A 24939-nucleotide genomic window follows, 5' to 3' on the forward strand; every position below is an offset into this window, starting at 1 on the left:
CTTCTCAAACAAAAGATTGCCAAACTGCAGAAGGATATCTCGAGGTTCGACAAAGAAAAGATCTTCCCCTACCTGAAACCAGATTTCACACCTAGTAGGAGTAATTACTCCAGTGATGAGGAATCGAGTAACAATAGCAGGAGGGACTCCAACAAAAGCAACTCGAGCTCTGGCAGTTGGGACACTCCGAACCAGAGAAGAAAGAACAACCGAACTTTCTATAATCGAGGGGAATCAATGTTCCCCGGTCCACCACAAACTCAATTTTGGCAATATCCACTGTTTCCACCGTGCCCTCCCCAATTCTACCCAGGGGCTAACCCCCAACCTTTTTTAGGCAGAGGCTGGGGCAGAGGAAGAGGGCGAAGGCAAGGAACACAGCATGTCCAGTGGCAGGACCAAGCCCAGCCCCCGATGGAGACCCGGAGCCAACGCAGGGGCAGAAGGACTTAGTAATCAACCTGTCTGACAGACCACTCAATAGCGTTGAGCTACGAGTGATTCGAAAAGGACTGGGTTTTGTACCCACCCCAAGGGTAGACAAATTCAGGGAAGCATGCGAACTTCACAGTTTCTTTAGAAAGATTCGCCTAAAAGCCTTTTTTCATAACAAATCTTCTATAGATGCAGAGAACACAGACACTGGGCTACATAAACCATCAACCTTCACCCCCAGCGCGGGCATGGTTCCCCCAGAAGTCCTGACCTTTGAAAAGGCTATACTCAAAGATCTAGCCGTGGCACAAGATAGGTCTAATACTTTTTACAACCTCTCTAAAGAGGAAATGAATGCAGCCAGGGCCCTGGCTGACGACCACTCGATCACAATTAAACAAGCAGACAAGGGTGGTGCTACAGTCATCCAGTCCACCCTCGACTATGAGAGAGAATGTCGGAGGCAACTAGGTGATCGGAAATACTACACACCTATCACATTAGATCCCACACCAAGATTGAAGAACGCTATTAATAGCCTTACCCTTGAGGCAGAGACGAATGGGTGGATCACGAAGAAAGAAGCCGATTATCTTAACGTGCGTGATCCTGTAACACCATACTTCTACACTTTGCCCAAAGTCCATAAAGGTACTTCACCGACCCCAGGCAGGCCCATCGTGTCCGGGATTGGCTCTGTTTTAGAGCCGTTGTCCAGATTTGTAGATCACTTTTTACAACCCTTGGTCCAAAGAATACCGTCCTACATCAAAGACACCAGTGACATCCTAAGAACTGTAGAAGGGTTTGAACCGAATGGGGAGATCAGCCTTCTGGTCACCTTAGATGTGGAGGCGTTATACACCAATATCCCACAACAAGCAACCCTGACAGTGATCGAAGAGGCCCTTCGTAATGAAGACTGGACATCACCCACACCTGTGTCTTTCATTATGGACCTAGCGTCCCTGGCATTAACGGAGAATTTCTTTGAATTCCGGAACGAACTGTTCCACCAATGCCAAGGGACTTCTATGGGCAGTACATTTGCCCCTAGTCTGGCCTGCCTCTATATGGCAGCATTCGAGGAAGAGGTCATCCAGAGCCCCACCAATCCTTTTGGCGAAAATCTGATCATGTGGAGGCCCTTTATAGACGATGTCCTCATCCTTTGGAAGGGATCCGGGAGTAGATGTGAAGAGTTCTGCCAATGGATTAATGTACAGAACCCTTATTTAAAATTTACCAACCACATCTCTCCGTCTCACATTGCCTTCTTGGACCTAGACATTAGATTAGCGTCCGGGGCGTTAACAACAAGCCTCTACAAAAAACCAACAGACAGGAACAGCCTTCTGCTGTATAGTAGTCACCACCCCAAGGCATTGAGGGATAACTTACCTTCCGGTCAGTTTCTCCGTGTGAGGAGAAATTGTAGCTCAGTGTCGGACTACAAAAAAGAGGCAGATATCCTAGCAAACAATTTAAAAGAGAGAGGGTATCCGACCATCACTATCACAAAAGCCATGAAACGTGCTAGGAATAACCCCAGAGAGGTGTTGCTCGAGACCAAGACCCGGGAACAAACCGACATCCTGACCTGTGTTACCTCGTTTACCCCCTCCTCTAATACTATGAAAAAAGTAATTAAAAAACATTGGGGCATACTAGCTGCCGGTAACCTCTCTTTTCCTCAACCCAGATTCGCCTTTAAAAGAACTCAAAATCTGAAAGATATCTTGATCCACACTAGACCTGCAAAAAAAGAAACACAGAACCCCCAGGGCACTCTATGGGGGCTTCCACCTGTCACTGGACATTTCCCCTGTGGTAACTGCACGTCCTGCAAACAGACGATGACTACCAAGGAAGTGATTCTGTCTGACACCCTAACCTGGACACTGATACGTCATACCAATTGCAACTCCACCAACTGTATTTATCTATTGCAGTGCCCTTGTACATTGAACTACATAGGGATGACGACACGGCCCATCAAAACACGCATCACGGAGCATAAAATCAACATAAGATGCTTAAAAGAGACCACGAAACTGTACTGCCATTTTAAGAGTCTTCATCACACACCAGACTCCCTGAGATGGGTCGTATTAGAGTCACATCCAGGTATTACATCACAAGCCTTGTTTAGATTAGAACAAAGATGGGTGCACAGATTGGCATCTGACACGAGAGGTCTGAATGACGATATACCATGGGGTACTTTAACACACTGATATCCTGATACCCGCCCGAGTATTGTCAACAAACCTGACCAAACGTGGGAGACAAGGGATGGACTTAGACTTACAGATACGACAGCGATCCTACATATCTTATAGCTTCTTCTGGGCATCACTGACTTATGACTGACATAACAAGTAATCCCGTGAATAGCCTGATTCAATCCGCATTACCTGATCGCATTACCTGATCTTGGGCAGTATGCACACAACTAGTCTTATATTCTCCCTTGTAGACATTGATCAACCCTAATACTCAAGACCAGGGCATAATGGAGTTCATTAGTCTTCCCGGGGACCCTCTCCTGGCCTCTGAGACATACCAAACACGACCTGATGCTGCCTCAGCACCCCATTCCAAGATGGCGCCCGTAGTCATTCTACGTAGGCGGGGTTTTTCCGAAACTAGTCGTCAGACTGTAGACGCCCAATTAGAACTCGCCTACACTTGACCGGATTGGTTCTTAACTGAGCATTGGAAAGTGAACCACACTTCCCGGTTTCGGCGGAGCTGGGTAGGTTTGCAGACCACCCTTGGGCGACAGAACTGTAAGTAATCACCACCCGACTAACATCACTTAGATTGAACGGTCAGTGATTCCCTATACGCCGGTGGACGGCTGACCGCGGCTGTTGTGGCGGACCGACCCTCAGGCTGCCTTGTGCCGGTTCTCCCATGGGCGGCGCTCCGGACTTGGGGTCGGCTCGCTCCTCGGGCGGTGGTTTCCGGTGACCGGGGTACCGGGGGACCTTGCTTACCAGTTCCTCAGATAACACCTAGCACTAGCAGGTGTTTTTTCCGTGTACACCTACTTGTTTGAGCCTCTTGTTTATACTACTATCCACAGTAGGCTAACACGCCATCCCAAGAGGCTCGCCATGTACCGATTGGAGCGGCACCTTCTATAACGTTAGGTGAGCATTGTCAGACCTCATGACGTAAAATTCAGTTTGGATTGGATTTTGTATCACTTGACACGTGTCTTCACACTGCATCCACTTATGCATGATCACTCCTGTTTAGCGCAATTGCTACGTGTATTGGACATGCATATGAGGAGTCCTTGGCTTCAAACTACGAATTGTATATATATGACAAAGTGTATTTTTAATGTTCTGTGTTGGCCTGTTTTGCTTCCTCTCTCCTTCTCCTCTAGGCCATTCCAATACGGAAGTGTTAAGTTTTCCAGACACTTCCCTAGGGTAGTTTTATCCAGGCACTACCACAACAACTTAATATCCTATTTTACACCCTCACAATTTGTAGATAGTTCACCTTTCACTGGTCCTGATGAATTGCCGCTGGATCCCCCTGACCTTGAGGCAAGAAACATGTTGACCATCTGAGTAGAGCAGAGTTAGTCCTTGACCCATTGTGTCCAGACCACCGCCACTCATCTCGTTTTTAATAGGGTGGTTTACTGACCGAATAAAATTCATTATTCAGACTAACCAACCCTGTTTTAAAATACACTCACCAACGTCTACACCTACCTGGCCCTCACTTGCACTCACCTTCGGCAAGGAACAAAAGATCTCCGCTAAAGAGCCCCATCTTTGGGTGCCCGTTGGGAACTGCAGCGCCGACCCGACGAGGAGCAAAACCCAGATGATGAAGCATGACACCTAGCTTGCTGGGTGTGTGAGGGTTTTAGTTCCACCAGTGTGGGTTCCCCCACCCATCACATGCTATTAGCTCCCAGGCTATCTAGACATTATCCCCCACTTTGTCTCAATCTTAGGGATAAGTGTACTCCTCACACTACTCCCCACTAAGAGGAACGGTATACCTTTTTCGCATAACTACTTCAGGGCTTGTATACTGGACTTCGTTAAACATAGCCCACCCGGTTTTATTTTCCTTCGCTTGATTGTGATTTCTTGCGCGGCTGACAAACCGCAGGAACGTATTGAGGTTACCTACAGTGTCAACTGACGCTGGTAGGCCCACTCCGTAACAGACTAATCCCTCACGTTGGGTTAGTGGCCATTGTTCCCTATACTCCACATAATGGATGGAGAATTAGGGATTAGTTATGGCGAAGATGCAGTCACTGATATCCTTAGAACACCGTCACTCCTAGGAGCAGACGGTACAACAGCAAGCGTGTCCTACTCGGATGACTGGTCTAACTTAGTCTCCCTCAAGAAAGAATGGCTCAGAATAACGATGCACGGAGCAGTAATGACTGAGTATTTGAGGGCTAACATCGCCCCGAATGGACTGATCGTCAATATCTTCCCCAGATTATTTCTGGAGGATCCTCCATTTAAGAAGGATTGGTCCTCAGTCTCTTGGAAATGTACCCGTGATCTCCTAGTCCTTATAATCAATACTGCCAAAAGACTTGCTGATGCCCTGCTAATACGGATACAAGCCGCTGAGTCTACTATGAAATCTACAGTACCTAACAGTACCTTTAAAACCAAGTTGGCTGAGATCAACTCAGAAATAACAGAGAATAGAGAGTATCTTCTCAAACAAAAGATTGCCAAACTGCAGAAGGATATCTCGAGGTTGGACAAAGAAAAGATCTTCCCCTACCTGAAACCAGATTTCACACCTAGTAGGAGTAATTACTCCAGTGATGAGGAATCGAGTAACAATAGCAGGAGGGACTCCAACAATAGCAACTCGAGCTCTGGCAGTTGGGACACTCCGAACCAGAGAAGAAAGAACAACCGAACTTTCTATAATCGAGGGGAATCAATGTTCCCCGGTCCACCACAAACTCAATTTTGGCAATATCCACTGTTTCCACCGTGCCCTCCCCAATTCTACCCAGGGGCTAACCCCCAACCTTTTTTAGGCAGAGGCTGGGGCAGAGGAAGAGGGCGAAGGCGAGGAACACAGCATGTCCAGTGGCAGGACCAAGCCCAGCCCCCGATGGAGACCCGGAGCCAACGCAGGGGCAGAAGGACTTAGTAATCAACCTGTCTGACAGACCACTCAATAGCGTTGAGCTACGAGTGATTCGAAAAGGACTGGGTTTTGTACCCACCCCAAGGGTAGACAAATTCAGGGAAGCATGCGAACTTCACAGTTTCTTTAGAAAGATTCGCCTAAAAGCCTTTTTTCATAACAAATCTTCTATAGATGCAGAGAACACAGACACTGGGCTACATAAACCATCAACCTTCACCCCCAGCGCGGGCATGGTTCCCCCAGAAGTCCTGACCTTTGAAAAGGCTATACTCAAAGATCTAGCCGTGGCACAAGATAGGTCTAATACTTTTTACAACCTCTCTAAAGAGGAAATGAATGCAGCCAGGGCCCTGGCTGACGACCACTCGATCACAATTAAACAAGCAGACAAGGGTGGTGCTACAGTCATCCAGTCCACCCTCGACTATGAGAGAGAATGTCGGAGGCAACTAGGTGATCGGAAATACTACACACCTATCACATTAGATCCCACACCAAGATTGAAGAACGCTATTAATAGCCTTACCCTTGAGGCAGAGACGAATGGGTGGATCACGAAGAAAGAAGCCGATTATCTTAACGTGCGTGATCCTGTAACACCATACTTCTACACTTTGCCCAAAGTCCATAAAGGTACTTCACCGACCCCAGGCAGGCCCATCGTGTCCGGGATTGGCTCTGTTTTAGAGCCGTTGTCCAGATTTGTAGATCACTTTTTACAACCCTTGGTCCAAAGAATACCGTCCTACATCAAAGACACCAGTGACATCCTAAGAACTGTAGAAGGGTTTGAACCGAATGGGGAGATCAGCCTTCTGGTCACCTTAGATGTGGAGGCGTTATACACCAATATCCCACAACAAGCAACCCTGACAGTGATCGAAGAGGCCCTTCGTAATGAAGACTGGACATCACCCACACCTGTGTCTTTCATTATGGACCTAGCGTCCCTGGCATTAACGGAGAATTTCTTTGAATTCCGGAACGAACTGTTCCACCAATGCCAAGGGACTTCTATGGGCAGTACATTTGCCCCTAGTCTGGCCTGCCTCTATATGGCAGCATTCGAGGAAGAGGTCATCCAGAGCCCCACCAATCCTTTTGGCGAAAATCTGATCATGTGGAGGCCCTTTATAGACGATGTCCTCATCCTTTGGAAGGGATCCTGGAGTAGATGTGAAGAGTTCTGCCAATGGATTAATGTACAGAACCCTTATTTAAAATTTACCAACCACATCTCTCCGTCTCACATTGCCTTCTTGGACCTAGACATTAGATTAGCGTCCAGGGCGTTAACAACTAGCCTCTACAAAAAACCAACAGACAGGAACAGCCTTCTGCTGTATAGTAGTCACCACCCCAAGGCATTGAGGGATAACTTACCTTTCGGTCAGTTTCTCCGTGTGAGGAGAAATTGTAGCTCAGTGTCGGACTACAAAAAAGAGGCAGATATCCTAGCAAACAATTTAAAAGAGAGAGGGTATCCGACCATCACTATCACAAAAGCCATGAAACGTGCTAGGAATAACCCCAGAGAGGTGTTGCTCGAGACCAAGACCCGGGAACAAACCGACATCCTGACCTGTGTTACCTCGTTCACCCCTTCCTCTAATACTATGAAAAAAGTAATTAAAAAACATTGGGGCATACTAGCTGCCGGTAACCTCTCTTTTCCTCAACCCAGATTCGCCTTTAAAAGAACTCAAAATCTGAAAGATATCTTGATCCACACTAGACCTGCAAAAAAAGAAACACAGAACCCCCAGGGCACTCTATGGGGGCTTCCACCTGTCACTGGACATTTCCCCTGTGGTAACTGCACGTCCTGCAAACAGACGATGACTACCAAGGAAGTGATTCTGTCTGACACCCTAACCTGGACACTGATACGTCATACCAATTGCAACTCCACCAACTGTATTTATCTATTGCAGTGCCCTTGTACATTGAACTACATAGGGATGACGACACGGCCCATCAAAACACGCATCACGGAGCATAAAAGCAACATAAGATGCTTAAAAGAGACCACGAAACTGTACTGCCATTTTAAGAGTCTTCATCACACACCAGACTCCCTAAGATGGGTCGTATTAGAGTCACATCCAGGTATTACATCACAAGCCTTGTTTAGATTAGAACAAAGATGGGTGCACAGATTGGCATCTGACACGAGAGGTCTGAATGACGATATACCATGGGGTACTTTAACACACTGATATCCTGATACCCGCCCGAGTATTGTCAACAAACCTGACCAAACGTGGGAGACAAGGGATGGACTTAGACTTACAGATACGACAGCGATCCTACATATCTTATAGCTTCTTCTGGGCATCACTGACTTATGACTGACATAACAAGTAATCCCGTGAATAGCCTGATTCAATCCGCATTACCTGATCGCATTACCTGATCTTGGGCAGTATGCACACAACTAGTCTTATATTCTCCCTTGTAGACATTGATCAACCCTAATACTCAAGACCAGGGCATAATGGAGTTCATTAGTCTTCCCGGGGACCCTCTCCTGGCCTCTGAGACATACCAAACACGACCTGATGCTGCCTCAGCACCCCATTCCAAGATGGCGCCCGTAGTCATTCTACGTAGGCGGGGTTTTTCCGAAACTAGTCGTCAGGCTGTAGACGCCCAATTAGAACTCGCCTACACTTGACCGGATTGGTTCTTAACACGGGCACGGTGGAAACAGTGGATATTGCCAAAATTGAGTTTGTGGTGGACCGGGGAACATTGATTCCCCTCGATTATAGAAAGTTCGGTTGTTCTTTCTTCTCTGGTTCGGAGTGTCCCAACTGCCAGAGCTCGAGTTGCTTTTGTTGGAGTCCCTCCTGCTATTGTTACTCGATTCCTCATCACTTCCTTGGTAGTCATCGTCTGTTTGCAGGACGTGCAGTTACCACAGGGGAAATGTCCAGTGACAGGTGGAAGCCCCCATAGAGTGCCCTGGGGGTTCTGTGTTTCTTTTTTTGCAGGTCTAGTGTGGATCAAGATATCTTTCAGATTTTGAGTTCTTTTAAAGGCGAATCTGGGTTGAGGAAAAGAGAGGTTACCGGCAGCTAGTATGCCCCAATGTTTTTTAATTACTTTTTTCATAGTATTAGAGGAGGGGGTGAACGAGGTAACACAGGTCAGGATGTCGGTTTGTTCCCGGGTCTTGGTCTCGAGCAACACCTCTCTGGGGTTATTCCAAGCACGTTTCATGGCTTTTGTGATAGTGATGGTCGGATACCCTCTCTCTTTTAAATTGTTTGCTAGGATATCTGCCTCTTTTTTGTAGTCCGACACTGAGCTACAATTTCTCCTCACACGGAGAAACTGACCGAAAGGTAAGTTATCCCTCAATGCCTTGGGGTGGTGACTACTATACAGCAGAAGGCTGTTCCTGTCTGTTGGTTTTTTGTAGAGGCTAGTTGTTAACGCCCTGGACGCTAATCTAATGTCTAGGTCCAAGAAGGCAATGTGAGACGGAGAGATGTGGTTGGTAAATTTTAAATAAGGGTTCTGTACATTAATCCATTGGCAGAACTCTTCACATCTACTCCAGGATCCCTTCCAAAGGATGAGGACATCGTCTATAAAGGGCCTCCACATGATCAGATTTTCGCCAAAAGGATTGGTGGGGCTCTGGATGACCTCTTCCTCGAATGCTGCCATATAGAGGCAGGCCAGACTAGGGGCAAATGTACTGCCCATAGAAGTCCCTTGGCATTGGTGGAACAGTTCGTTCCGGAATTCAAAGAAATTCTCCATTAATGCCAGGGACGCTAGGTCCATAATGAAAGACACAGGTGTGGGTGATGTCCAGTCTTCATTACGAAGGGCCTCTTCGATCACTGTCAGGGTTGCTTGTTGTGGGATATTGGTGTATAACGCCTCCACATCTAAGGTGACCAGAAGGCTGATCTCCCCATTCGGTTCAAACCCTTCTACAGTTCTTAGGATGTCACTGGTGTCTTTGATGTAGGACGGTATTCTTTGGACCAAGGGTTGTAAAAAGTGATCTACAAATCTGGACAACGGCTCTAAAACAGAGCCAATCCCGGACACGATGGGCCTGCCTGGGGTCGGTGAAGTACCTTTATGGACTTTGGGCAAAGTGTAGAAGTATGGTGTTACAGGATCACGCACGTTAAGATAATCGGCTTCTTTCTTCGTGATCCACCCATTCGTCTCTGCCTCAAGGGTAAGGCTATTAATAGCGTTCTTCAATCTTGGTGTGGGATCTAATGTGATAGGTGTGTAGTATTTCCGATCACCTAGTTGCCTCCGACATTCTCTCTCATAGTCGAGGGTGGACTGGATGATGCTTGTTTAATTGTGATCGAGTGGTCGTCAGCCAGGGCCCTGGCTGCATTCATTTCCTCTTTAGAGAGGTTGTAAAAAGTATTAGACCTGTGTTACCTCGTTTACCCCCTCCTCTAATACTATGAAAAAAGTAATTAAAAAACATTGGGGCATACTAGCTGCCGGTAACCTCTCTTTTCCTCAACCCAGATTCGCCTTTAAAAGAACTCAAAATCTGAAAGATATCTTGATCCACACTAGACCTGCAAAAAAAGAAACACAGAACCCCCAGGGCACTCTATGGGGGCTTCCACCTGTCACTGGACATTTCCCCTGTGGTAACTGCACGTCCTGCAAACAGACGATGACTACCAAGGAAGTGATTCTGTCTGACACCCTAACCTGGACACTGATACGTCATACCAATTGCAACTCCACCAACTGTATTTATCTATTGCAGTGCCCTTGTACATTGAACTACATAGGGATGACGACACGGCCCATCGAAACACGCATCACGGAGCATAAAAGCAACATAAGATGCTTAAAAGAGACCACGAAACTGTACTGCCATTTTAAGAGTCTTCATCACACACCAGACTCCCTAAGATGGGTCGTATTAGAGTCACATCCAGGTATTACATCACAAGCCTTGTTTAGATTAGAACAAAGATGGGTGCACAGATTGGCATCTGACACGAGAGGTCTGAATGACGATATACCATGGGGTACTTTAACACACTGATATCCTGATACCCGCCCGAGTATTGTCAACAAACCTGACCAAACGTGGGAGACAAGGGATGGACTTAGACTTACAGATACGACAGCGATCCTACATATCTTATAGTTTCTTCTGGGCATCACTGACTTATGACTGACATAACAAGTAATCCCGTGAATAGCCTGATTCAATCCGCATTACCTGATCGCATTACCTGATCTTGGGCAGTATGCACACAACTAGTCTTATATTCTCCCTTGTAGACATTGATCAACCCTAATACTCAAGACCAGGGCATAATGGAGTTCATTAGTCTTCCCGGGGACCCTCTCCTGGCCTCTGAGACATACCAAACATGACCTGATGCTGCCTCAGCACCCCATTCCAAGATGGCGCCCGTAGTCATTCTACGTAGGCGGGGTTTTTCCGAAACTAGTCGTCAGACTGTAGACGCCCAATTAGAACTCGCCTACACTTGACCGGATTGGTTCTTAACTGAGCATTGGAAAGTGAACCACACTTCCCGGTTTCGGCGGAGCGGGGTAGGTTTGCAGACCACCCTTGGGCGACAGAACTGTAAGTAATCACCACCCGACTAACATCACTTAGATTGAACGGTCAGTGATTCCCTATACGCCGGTGGACGGCTGACCGCGGCTGTTGTGGCGGACCGACCCTCAGGCTGCCTTGTGCCGGTTCTCCCATGGGCGGCGCTCCGGACTTGGGGTCGGCTCGCTCCTCGGGCGGTGGTTTCCGGTGACCGGGGTACCGGGGGACCTTGCTTACCAGTTCCTCAGATAACACCTAGCACTAGCAGGTGTTTTTTCCGTGTACACCTACTTGTTTGAGCCTCTTGTTTATACTACTATCCACAGTAGGCTAACACGCCATCCCAAGAGGCTCGCCATGTACCGATTGGAGCGGCACCTTCTATAACGTTAGGTGAGCATTGTCAGCCCTCATGACGTAAAATTCAGTTTGGATTGGATTTTGTATCACTTGACACGTGTCTTCACACTGCATCCACTTATGCATGATCACTCCTGTTTAGCGCAATTGCTACGTGTATTGGACATGCATATGAGGAGTCCTTGGCTCCAAACTACGAATTGTATATATATGACAAAGTGTATTTTTAATGTTCTGTGTTGGCCTGTTTTGCTTCCTCTCTCCTTCTCCTCTAGGCCATTCCAATACGGAAGTGTTAAGTTTTCCAGACACTTCCCTAGGGTAGTTTTATCCAGGCACTACCACAACAACTTAATATCCTATTTTACACCCTCACAATTTGTAGATAGTTCACCTTTCACTGGTCCTGATGAATTGCCGCTGGATCCCCCTGACCTTGAGGCAAGAAACATGTTGACCATCTGAGTAGAGCAGATTTAGTCCTTGACCCATTGTGTCCAGACCACCGCCACTCATCTCGTTTTTAATAGGGTGATTTACTGACCGAATAAAATTCATTATTCAGACTAACCAACCCTGTTTTAAAATACACTCACCAACGTCTACACCTACCTGGCCCTCACTTGCACTCACCTTCGGCAAGGAACAAAAGATCTCCGCTAAAGAGCCCCATCTTTGGGTGCCCGTTGGGAATTGCAGCGCCGACCCGACGAGGAGCAAAACCCAGATGATGAAGCATGACACCTAGCTTGCTGAGTGTGTGAGGGTTTTAGTTCCACCAGTGTGGGTTCCCCCACCCATCACATGAACTCCTCACCCTACTCCCCACTAAGAGGAACGGTATACCTTTTTCGCATAACTACTTCAGGGCTTGTATACTGGACCTCGTTAAACATAGCCCACCCGGTTTTATTTCCCTTCGCTTGATTGTGAGTCCTTACATTGGCTCCCACTGCTGGTTCCTCACACTGTCTTCCAGTGCTTGTTCCTTACACTGTCTCCCAGGGCTGGTTCCTCACACTGTCTCCAATTGCTGTCTCTTCACTCTGCTCAGCAGTTCCAGCTCTCCATTCGGCCTGGCAGTTCCTACTCCCCTACTCTTTACTAGTGGTCGTCTTTTATTCTGCCCATCACTGCCTACACCTCACTCTGTCCACCAGTACTAGCTCCTCACTCCATCTATTATTGTGAGCATCTCACTGTTCACTAGTGCAGGCGCCACTCACTGCCCACCTTTGCCACCCCTTCACACTGCACACTAGTGCCTTCTCTTGATATTGCCCACGTAAGTCTGGTCCTTATGCTGCCCTCCAACCCAGCCTTCAGTTTGCCCAGCAGTTTGTGTTCCTTTCCTGCCTACTGCCCACCAATAAGAACTTCCATAGGGAACCCAGTGCCACATCCTTTCTCGGTCCACTGGTGCCTGCTACACACGATGGTGCACAATGTCTGTTTGTACTGCAGCTCACCAGTGCCAGCTACACACTTCCCAGTGACACCTCAGCCTTTCACTGCCCACTGCTGCCTGCCCCTCTTCATTCTGTCTACCAGTGCCAGCACATCCTTACCAGCTCATCACACTGTCATTATTTTTGTATCAAACATGCACTGGGGACTGATGGGAGAACTTAGGGCCAGATTTATTAAGTATTGTTGCCAAATAGAGATGCAAACTGATGCAAAATCTTGGTAAACAATTTCAAATTCAGCGCAAATTTGTGCTGAAAAGTAGAGCCCCCAAGGGTGGTACATGGGCACTCTTCAGCCACGGCCCCTTATAGGGCGTAAATAACAACAAGTGTTCCTATAGTTCCTCAAAAAAGAGAGAATAGTGTCAACAAGAAGGCTGACATAAGTTGGTAGCACCGTGCAGACCTAATTGGAAAATCCATATGTCGGATTTGAATGCCCTCACACACCCTTGCAGGTGTCATGCTTCATCATTTGGGCTGCTCCTCGTCGGGCCGGCGGTGCAATGCCCGACGGGCTCCCTCGAAGGGGCACTTTAGCGGAGATCTTTAATCCGACTGCCGTATAGGTGAAGTGCAGGTGTGGGGCCTGGTAGTTGTAGATATGAGGTAGTGTGATTAAAAGGAGGTAAGGAGTGTCAAGTGAAAACGAATTTTATTCTAGTGGCCTCCTACCTGGGATTAAAAACGTGTGTACATTACACTCATACGGGTTTAATGTCCCTGATTAAAGTGGCATGTAGTTGTCAGAACTTGGTCAACATGTTTCTCGCAATGAGTATCTCTACTCGCGATTCTTCAGGACCTTATCAAAAACTATTATATCTACAATGTCTGGACCTATTTAGGTTGTGGTAGTAAATAGTCTACAAATTTAGATTCAATACCTGTTGGTGTCAGGAACTACCTGAAAAGAAAAAAGGTATGGTCAAATATTAAAACACGTGCTTCTAGTATATGGTGGTACGTATGAAAACCTTCAATGTGACTCACACTCTCTGGCTTAAGTAAAAAATGGTGCAGAGTCGCAACATCCATCAAGCTATATAAAACGACAAGGTGGTGGATCCCTTGGTGAGCTAAGGTGACTACTCGCCAAAGTGGAACATCTAATAAGAGCAGCAGGCATCCGTGCAACGAAGACTCACCCTAATCGGTCATTCACCTGTGTTGGAAGGCGGACCCCGAGGAGTCGGCGAGACAACCAAGGGGGGGCCCTCACACTGCACGAAGTAGCCGAGCGCTGCCGAGAAGTCTCCTGAGAGATCCTTCTCCTATCACGTACTAGCACAGTAACACCACCACACAGGACTCAAGGAGGTTGTCTTTACGACAAGCAATTCTTTATCAGCAATAAAGGTTTACGAGTTCAATATTTACACGAAGGGATCGAGGGATCCACCAAAAGTCTCAATGTCTCTTCGGAAGGGTAGGGGTAGCGGGACAGTCTTTAGCGGGGATGCGGTACGAGGGTACCTGGGGCCCAGTTCTTATCCTCAAGCTGGAGGACCTCCGATCTCGGAGGGGTCGAGCCGCGACGGCGTTAGCGGGGCTCTGGCGTGCAAGTCGTGGAGAGCCGTGATTCAATCAGCAGGGCTCTCAAGATGGTCTTTGGCTTAGCTCGAGCCGCGACGTCGTCAGCAGGGCTCCGAGGAAGGTTTCAGCGAGGTTGGGCCGCGACGGCGTCAGCAGGGCTCCGATGTTCCAGGTGGTTCAGATTGTTCACAAGAGGGAGCCGCGACACAGTCAGCAGGGCTCGTGATGGTTCCGACAAGAGTTCTTCTCCGTAGGGTCAGCCGCGATTCAATCAGCAGGGCTCTCGATTCCGGGATACAACTGCCGATCTGTGGTGGGGTCGCCCCAGATATAGGTCTGGAGCCCTTTGATGTCCGGACCTATGCGCCCGGGAGGGCGGAGTGGCCGGGTGGAGGTGGCCAGACGCCCAGCAGGAGAGGTGCCAGGCCCAAGGGAGTTGCCGGGCGATCCCACCTCGAGAGGGGAGGACAGTTGGGGGTCCCATCGATACCGTCCTCCGCCGGGGGCGATGAATGGTTCCTGCGGCACCCCCTGGCCAGTTCGGGGTGCCTCGATGTCGGGGCTTCGCTGGGGTCGAGGCCGGGTTGAGCGGGGTCGCGCTGGCTGGTGCACAGTGTGACGTAGATGCCAACAAGATGGCGGAGCCACAAGGAATATGCGACCGCGTGCAGCTCTGGGTGAAGGGCCTTGGTGCAGTTCAGACGGGTGGCCCGTGAAGGCCGGGGCGGGGAACGGGCACAATCCATGGGGTTAAGGACCCCGCCACGAGGCCGGGTCCAACAGGCGTCCCCCCCAGCCGAAGGCAGGGAGAGTCACCCATCTTCTTGGGGATTCTCCTCGTCAAGGCGGAAGAAGCGGGACAGGCCGTCGGCGTTGGCGTGGTCATTGCCGGGCCGGTGTTCGACGTCAAAGTCCATCCCCTGTAGCGAGATGGACCACCGCAGCAGCTTGGGGTTCTCGCCCCGCATTTGCATTAACCACCGCAAGGGCCGGTGGTCGGTCTGGACCCGGAAGTGGGTACCAAAGAGGTAGGGCCGGAGCTTCTTGAGGGTCCACACCACAGCGAAGGCCTCACGCTCAATGGTGCTCCAGCGTTGCTCTCGGGGCAGTAGTCGTCGGCTGATGAAGGCCACTGGTCGGTCGAGCCCCTTTTCGTCGGCTTGGGATAGGACGGCCCCGATCCCATACTCGGAGGCGTCCGTCTGTACCACAAACTCCTTCTGGTAGTCCGGGGCTTGCAGCACCGGGGCAGTACACATGGCTGTCTTTAAGGTGTCGAAGGCTGTTTGGCAGCGGGGTGTCCAGAGTACCTTCTTGGGCTGCTTTTTGGACGTTAACTCTGTGAGGGGGCCAACAATGCTCCCATAGTCCCGGATAAACCGCCGGTAGTATCCGGTGAGGCCCAGGAAGGCCCGGACAGCGGTCTGGGTAGTGGGGGGTTCCCAGGTCTGGATGGCATCTAGCTTCGCTTGGAGGGGGGCCACCTGCCCGCTCCCCACTTGATGGCCCAGGTAGGTCACGGATCCGTGGCCGACTTGACATTTGCTGGCCTTGATTGTGAGCCCGGCCCGCTGGAGGGCGGCCAGGACGGCTTTCAGGTGAAGGAGGTGCTCGGCCCAGTGGTTGCTGTACACGGCAATGTCATCTAGGTAGGCCGCGCTGAAGGCCTCAAGCCCGGCCAAAACCTTGTTCACCAGTCTTTGGAAGGTGGCCGGGGCGTTCTTCATTCCGAAGGGCATCACCCGAAAGTGGTAATGCCCATCCGGGGTCGAAAAGGCGGATCTTTCTTGGGCGCCGGGGGTGAGCTGGATTTGCCAGTACCCGGCGGTGAGGTCCAGCGTGCTCAAGTAGCGAGCGGCCCCTAGGCGGTCGATGAGTTCGTCGGCCCGGGGTATCGGGTGGGCGTCTGTCTTGGTTACTGCATTCAGGGCTCGGTAGTCCACGCAGAATCGCAACTCTGGGGGGTGGCCGGGAGCTGCTGTCGGAGGGTTCGATGACCCCCAGGGCCAGCATCTTCGTTACTTCGGCCTGGATGCAGGCCCGCACTCGGTCAGGCACCCGGTAGGCTCTGTGTCGCACGGGGGGGCACTCCCCGGTGTCGACGTCGTGGACGCACCAGTGGGTCACCCCCGGGGTGAGGGAGAAGAGGGCTGCGTAGTCCCGCAGCAGTCGCTGGCAGTCGTTGCGCTGTTCCGGAGTCAGGGAAGAGGCGAGTTGGACCCCTTCGATCGATCCGTCATGAATGTTGGACTGCAAGAGGTCGGGCAGGGGTTCGGAGTCGTCCTCGCCCCCCTCGTCGGTCACCAGCAGCAGGCTCAGTTCGGTCCGGGCAAAGTGGGGTTTTAGCCTGTTCGCATGTAAGACCCGGAGGGGGTTCCGGGGGGACTCCAGGTCGACCAGGTAAGTGACGGGACTTTTCTTCTCCACTACCTTGAAGGGCCCGGTCCACTTGTCCTGGAGGGCGCCGGGTTCGACCGGGGCCATGACCCATACCTTTTGTCCGGGCTCGAATTCGATGGTAGAGGAGTTCCGATCGTACCACCGCTTCATGTCCTCCTGGCTGGCCTCGAGGTTGGCTTCGGCCATGGCTCGGAACTTGCGGGTCTGGTTCCGGAGAGTCAGGAGGTATCGGTAGACGTCAGGAGGGGCGCCTTGGGGCTTCATCTCCCAACCCTCCTTGACCAGGCTGAGCGGTCCGCGGACCGGGTGTCCATACAACAGCTCGAACGGGCTGAACCCCAGGGACTTCTGCGGGACCTCCCGATAGGCAAACAGGAGGCACGGCAGCAGAACATCCCATCTTCGCCTGAGGGGCTCTTCCAGGCCCTGGATCATCCCTTTTAATGTTCGGTTGAACCGCTCAACCAGTCCGTTCCCCTGAGGGTGATAGGGGGTCGTGAACTTGTATGTGACCCCGCACTGCTGCCACAGGGACCGCATGTACCTGGAGATAAAGTTCGTGCCGCGGTCGCTCACCACTTCGCGGGGGAATCCCACTCGAGAGAAGATCCCCATCAAGGCCCGGCCTACCACAGGGGCCGTTATGGTTCTTAGCGGGACCGCCTCCGGGTACCTGGTGGCGTGGTCCACGAGGACCAGGATGAAGCGGTGGCCTAGGGCGGTTTGGGGGTCCAGGGGCCCCACAATGTCGATTCCGACCCGTTCGAACGGGGTGCTGACGGCTGGAAAGGGCTGGAGGGGGGCCTTGACCCGACCCCCCGTCTTCCCGCTGGCTTGGCAGGTCTGGCAGGACCGGCAGTGGTTGTCCACGTCTCTCCGCATCTGGGGCCAGTAGAAGTGGGTCACCAGACGACTGTACGTTTTGTCTTGCCCCAAGTGTCCGGCGAGGGGCACATCATGGGCCAGGTTGAGAAGGAACTCCCGGAAGCGGAGGGGGACCACCAACACGCGGCTGGCCCCGAGTTCCGCCACTTTCTGTTCACTGTACAACAGGCCCTCGGCCCAGTAGACCCAGTGGGTGCCGGTCTGGTCACCGTCGGCTTGCGCGGTCGCCTGTTGTCGGACCCCTTCGAGAGAGGGACAGGACTGCTGTTCTTGCTGGAACTGCTCTCGGGTGGGGCCCCCTTCATGTCGCCATTGTGTCAGTTCTGGTAGGGCGCTCGGGGACGCCATCTCTTCGGGGGAGGATTCGCTGGGTCCAGGGTCGGTGTCCGCCTCCTCCTCGCTGCTGGTGGGAGGGGGTATGAGCCCCTCGGCTTGGGCGGCTCCGGAGGTCGAGGATGAGCGGGGGGCCCGGGCGGTCATGGACCGGGTGATGGCGCAGGCCCAGTCAGCCAGTCCCAACATGCGGAGGTGCTCTCGTTGCTCCACTTGAGCCCAGGGGGAACTCTCCAAGTCGTTCCCCAGGAGACAGTCGACAGGGGCGTCGTCGCGCACCGTCACCTTCAGCAGGCCCGTCACCCCTCCCCACTCGAAGGGGACCAGGGCCATCTGGCACAGGCTTTCACTGTTGTCGGCCGTCCGTACGGGGCACAGGACATTCGGTAGAATCTGTTCAGGGGTCACCAGGTGGCAGCGGACAGCGGTGATACTGGCGCCTGTGTCACGAAGGGCTTCGGCCCGTTGTCCATTGACCGTGACCTGCTGCCGGTACTTCTGGGTGTTGCTTGGGATGGGGGTGCAGGGTACCATTTCTCGGCTACCCAGGCAGACCAGGGACATGGCTGCCGGCTCCCACTCAGTGCTTCCTCGGTCGAGGGTCTCCTCTTCCTCTTCTCCTTCTCCCAGGGCGGCGGCCGCCAGCTGTCGGGGCGGGGGCCCGCCGGCCCCGCTTCTTCGGTTCAGGGGGCAGACCGGATCGCTGGCATAGTGTCCGGTTTGTTGGCAGCCGTAGCAGGTCACTGGTGGTCGTGGTCCGGGTCTGGCCGGGGGCGCCCCCCTTCGGGCTAGGCTCGGAGAGAGTTGTTGCTGCGGTGGCCCTCGAGGGCGGCTCCTGGGGGCCCCGGCGGGAGGGTCTTGGTTCCTGTTCGGCCCTCCCCCTCCACCGCGCTGGCGGGGGGGTCCGGTGGGGTTCCTCTGGTACTCCCCCATTGAGTTCCGGGGGACCCGGGAGTTGACCCATCGATCAGCCTCGACGGCGAGTTTTCGTGGGTCGGTCATTTTGCTGTCGAGGAGGTGCTGTCTTAGTTCCACAAAGCAATTGTTGGAGAGGTGCTCCCACACGATGAGGTCGACCAACTGCCCGTAGGTGGTTACTTTGCTCCCTTTGATCCACCCTTCTAGGGCCCGGCTGAAAAAGTCCACATATTCCACCCATGTGGTACCCGGGATTTACTTGCAGTCTCTGAACCGCTGGCGGTACATTTCCGCGGTTAGCCCGTAGCGGGTGAGCAAGGCCTCCTTCATGTGATCGTAGGAGGTCATCACCTCCTCCGGCAGTTGGAGCAGCGTGTCTCGACCCTCACTCAGGAACCGCCCCCACAGGCCCGCGCCCCAATCTTTTCGGGGCACCCGATGAGAGGTCATGGCCACCTCGTAGGCCTTGAACCATTGTTGGATGTCGTCATTCTTGTAATACTCCTTGACGACCTCTTTCGGGATATGTACCTTTGTCTCGGAAGGCGGTAGAGTGTCTCTAGTACTGGTGGTGTTGGTCCCCCCGTTCTTGGCCTTGATCTCGAGCTCCTTGAGACTGCGCTCGTGCTCAAGAGTCAGTTTCTTCTCCTCCAAATCCCGGTGTCGTCTCTTCTCCTCGATCTCCTCTTGAAGCCGTAGCTGCTCTAGGGCCAGTTTCTTTTCTGCCAGCTGGAGTTCGCCGTCCAGCCGCAGTCGTGCGAGCTCTAGCTCGTGGCTCCGGACCTTCTCCCGCTCTCGTATTTCGTCTTCGGAGAGGCCGGTTTCTAGGCTCTTTCTTCCTCCGGTTGCCGGAGTCAGTGCGGTTGATGTGGTCTCAGTCAGGGGCAGGGGACCTTCTTCCTGGGAGGGGCCTGCCCCGGCCTCCCACCATGCCCTTAGAGCCTTCTGCATCTCCTCTTTGGTACCTAGGCCGGTGGTTGCAATGCCTTTGTCCTTGCAGAACTGTTTTAACTCTTTGTGCGTATATTCCTCCAGCCGTTCGGGCTGGAACTCCATTGCCGCGTTGTTTTCCTGGCTGCTCATGACGCTGTTCGTTTGGATGGGTAGCTAGTGGGTACTGGCTGGTACGTATTGCGTTCGGCTCGGATCCCGTTGCTGGCCACCAAATGTTGGAAGGCGGACCCCGAGGAGTCGGCGAGACCACCAAGGGGGGGGCCCTCACACTGCACGAAGTAGCCGAGCGCTGCCGAGAAGTATCCTGAGAGATCCTTCTCCTATCACGTACTAGCACAGTAACACCACCACACAGGACTCAAGGAGGTTGTCTTTACGACAAGCAATTCTTTATCAGCAATAAAGGTTTACGAGTTCAATATTTACACGAAGGGATCGAGGGATCCACCAAAAGTCTCAATGTCTCTTTGGAAGGGTAGGGGTAGCGGGACAGTCTTAAGCGGGGATGCGGTACGAGGGTACCTGGGGCCCAGTTCTTATCCTCAAGCTGGAGGACCTCCGATCTCGGAGGGGTCGAGCCGCGACGGCGTCAGCGGGGCTCTGGCGTGCAAGTCGTGGAGAGCCGCGATTCAATCAGCAGGGCTCTCAAGATGGTCTTTGGCTTAGCTCGAGCCGCGACGTCGTCAGCAGGGCTCCGAGGAAGGTTTCAGCGAGGTTGGGCCGCGACGGCGTCAGCAGGGCTCCGATGTTCCAGGTGGTTCAGATTGTTCACAAGAGGGAGCCGCGACGCAGTCAGCAGGGCTCGTGATGGTTCCGACAAGAGTTCTTCTCCGTAGGGTCAGCCGCGATTCAATCAGCAGGGCTCTCGATTCCGGGATACAACTGCCGATCTGTGGTGGGGTCGCCCCAGATATAGGTCTGGGGCCCTTTGATGTCCGGACCTATGCGCCCGGGAGGGCGGAGTGGCCGAGTGGAGGTGGCCAGACGCCCAGCAGGAGAGGCGCCAGGCCCAAGGGAGTTGCCGGGCGATCACACCTCGAGAGGGGAGGACAGTTGGGGGTCCCATCGATACCGTCCTCCGCCGGGGGCGATGAATGGTTCCTGCGGCACCCCCTGGCCAGTTCGTGGTGCCTCGATGTCGGGGCTTCGCTGGGGTCGAGGCCGGGCTGAGCAGGGTCGTGCTGGCTGGTGCACAGTGTGACGTAGATGCCAACAAGATGGCGGAGCCACGAGGAGTATGCGACCGCGTGCAGCTCTGTGTGAAGGGCCTTGGTGCAGTTCAGATGGGTGGCTCGTGAAGGCCGGGGCGGGGAACGGGCACAATCCATGGGGTTAAGGACCACGCCACGAGGCCGGGTCCAACAGCCTGTCATCAACAGTACTCGGTGGACTGTACAAGGGATAGTATTCCTCAAAGTCATAGGACTGGATTAAAACGAGAAATGCATAAAACATATAATCTGGTGTTGTGGTGAATATGGGCAAAAGAGAATAAGTCAATGCAGAATGGTAGGCAAAACAACAACAGGAGGACTAATGTAGGAGGGGTTTACATGAGCAATATTGGGATACATGAAAGCCTGTCTCTTAAACTCGGTGTCCGTAGACAATGGGGTTCAGTATCAACCGTTCATGCGTGTGTGCTAGGGCTCGGAGGGACTACAACTAGGTAAAGGGGTAAGTAACTGAGTGAAAAAAGGAGTTGTCCTTTGTTCTGGAAAAATATATAGTCCCTATATGACTGCTGTTGATAACATTATACTTGTAGGTAGTGCCTCAAGGATGAAGTGCTGTCGAGGTGTGTTGGGACGGTCCCAAAATTATGTAGATGACTTACTCCACCCATGGAGTATAGAGGTTGTAGAAGGCACAAAAACGAAGTACTGGCGATTTGCAAAATCGATCGTCAACAACTGTGTGAGTTAACAGCTAAATGAGTAAGCAACTAGTCGATCTAAACGGAGTGTGGAGGTTCTTAAAAACTGACGTCAGAGGAGCGGGGGCCCAGTTATAGCGATTGCAGAATCGAACGTTAAGATAATCTTTGTATGTAAATGTCTCGGAAAGCTTAAGTCAAGCTGGGTGGAGAACGGAAAATAACGAATAACCAAGTACATGGTGTACTTACATGACTGCTTCCCAAGGAGAGCGCGTTCACCTACCCTCTCCACCGAGTCCGGGAGGTGGCGTGGTGGAGAGGGAGGTAGGACTTATGCGTGGATGTAGGTCACATGACCCACCGTTGTGAGTGTAGTGTAGGGAAGGAGTTAGTTTCGCTCGCCATATTGAAACAGTGTTCATAAGCAGGAAAATAATGCCTAGGTGAAGGCAGTGGTATATATTACGTGCCCTCTAAAACTAGCGGCACGCTATTTCGTTTATGTACCTTAACTCATGGGGGATAGTAAATATTCCTCGCTGAAGGTTGGGCAGGTATTGTGGTAACGGTTCTACTGTATATTATTCTGCTTATGAACGAAGGGTGGGGAGTAGTGTGTTGGTGTGGCAACTGGGGTCCAACTGAAGTTATTGAGCCGCTGGTTCGTGGTATACTTGTATATCATAGCAAGTAGCACGACTCAAGTATTAAAATGGGGAGTGCACAGAGGAGGTAACGGGAGATACACGGTATTTTTGTTTGTCATAATAAGTACCACGGCTAAGGTATTGAGGAGGGAAGTGCATAGTGGAGATAGAAAGATTAAGCAAAGCTTATGGTTGAAAGCCACTATCAGGTGATGGATCCTCAATAACCATATAAGCATATAGTGTCCCACCGTTCTGAATGGTATGATGAGAGCATCCTATATGGTGTGGCAACGGTATTCAGTGTATGTGAATGGATTGCTCTGGCCCCAACAGAATGTTTTACCCCAATGTCAGAAGTAACAGGTATGCACAAATAAGTGGTTGGATTAGACCTTAATTGTACCCCAGGGAATATCATCGTTAAGCCCATTGATGTGGGTGGACAAACAGTGAATCCACCGTTGCTCTTTGGCAAACAGACTCTGTCTAGTTGTATTGGGGTTTGTTTCTAGAATCAGCCGCCTCACTGAGTTGGGTGAGTGTTTGTGTTCAAGGAAGTGAACGCTGATCTTGGTGTTGTTTTTCAAGCAGCGGAAATTACTCCGATGTTCCGTGATGCGTAGCTTAATGGGCCGAGTTGTCATCCCTATATAATATAGGTTGCAGGGGCACATTAGAAGGTAAATACAATTAGCAGTGTTACAATTGGTGTGTGCTCTCATTTCCCAGGTAAAGGTGTTGTTGAGGGTTATAGTCTTGTATATTGAGGTGAAAGCACATACACTACAACCTCCACATGGATAGTGTCCTTTAACCATAGGAAGGTGCCACAGTGTTTGCTGTGAATTATTCGATGTTTTGGGTTTGGGTCTGGTTTTGATGAGCATATCTCTGATGTTTCTTGAGCGTCTGTATGCAAATCGAGGTAGATCGATCTTCATAGAGCCTGTGTTGAGTATGCCCCAATGTTTCTTCAGCACCTTAGTCACTTGATTAGATGCTGGTGTAAACGTGGTTATGCACGTCAATGTCTCTGACTTGTTCTTAGTTTTAGGTTCCAGCAGGGCCTCTCGGTGGTTATTGCGTGCCCGTTTTTTAGACAGAGTAATATTCCTCTGGGGGTAGGCTCTTTCAGTCAGATTGCGTTCTAGGAGAGTTGATTCACTTTTATATTCAACCAATGTACTACAGTTCCTCCTAATTCTTAGGAACTGACAGTAAGGCAAGTTTTCCTTAAGAGCTTTGGGGTGATGACTGTTAAAATGGAGTAAACTGTTACGGTCAGTAGGTTTCCTGAACATAGTGGTGCTAAGATTGCCCTGTGTGATTTGGATTGTCAAATCCAGGAAAGCTATCTGTGAGGAGGATGCCGTAATGGTGAAATTGAGGTATGGATTAAGATTGTTGATCCATATAAAGAACTCCCCATAGCTGTTGTAGGAGAGTGGAATCTGACTAATGGTTGCCCCCAACTTTTTGCCTGGTATTTAAGTGGTTTTTGACTAGTCTGGCTGGGATCCTGCTATCCAGGACCCCAGCCTATCTGCTTTCTCCCTAAAACTGTTGTGAGTACTCTAGGTACAAACATAATTGGATGCTGGGCATGCCCTACCAGTCCCTGGTAGATGGTACCCTAGGTACCCAGGGCATGGGTCCCCCAGTAGGCCTACCAGGGCTGCAGCACTTATTGTGCCACCCTGGGACAGCCCCCCAAACTGACACCACCAGGCCACTACTGTAGCCTGGGTAAGGTGGTGCTAGCACCCCTTACCGGGATGTAGGTACCCTATGTCCCATACCATTACAACACATATACTCTCATAGGTCACCCCTATGGCAGGCCCTGGTAATCCTGCAGGGCTGGGTGCTGAGGTATGTGTGAGGGGGGACCCCTACGTGAGTAGGACCTCCCTGCAACCTTCGTAAAAACGTTACTGGGTTGTTTGTAGTGTAGCCATACCATATACTCTTACCGCATTATAAGTTATTGCGTCATCGCTGTAACTTGGGACTGGCTACACAGAACCATATCGTGTTTGGTGTCAAACATGAAGGAATCATACCCCCAGTCCAGCCATGGGCATGGGGGCACGATTCCCCCTTGCTAGGAGGGTGATATGGGAAAAGCGGTAGAATTTGGACACCAATTTAAAAGTGCACATGTACCACAAAATGGCTACTGTTCGCCACCTACACGACTCTGGCTGGCTGTTGCTGGGGAAAACCCCAGCCTCGCCATCTGGACAATAGGGCTCCTGTGGCAGGGAGGTGCCAGCACCTCCCCAGACAGGATATGTGGATTGGAACAGGGTGGGTGCACCAAAAGTCCATTCAGAGTTGCACGTAGGCAGCTGCAGAGCCCCAATTCTG

The sequence above is a fragment of the Triturus cristatus genome, chromosome 2_2, assembly GCF_964204655.1.
Source record: "Triturus cristatus chromosome 2_2, aTriCri1.1, whole genome shotgun sequence".
NCBI lineage: Eukaryota > Metazoa > Chordata > Amphibia > Caudata > Salamandridae > Triturus > Triturus cristatus.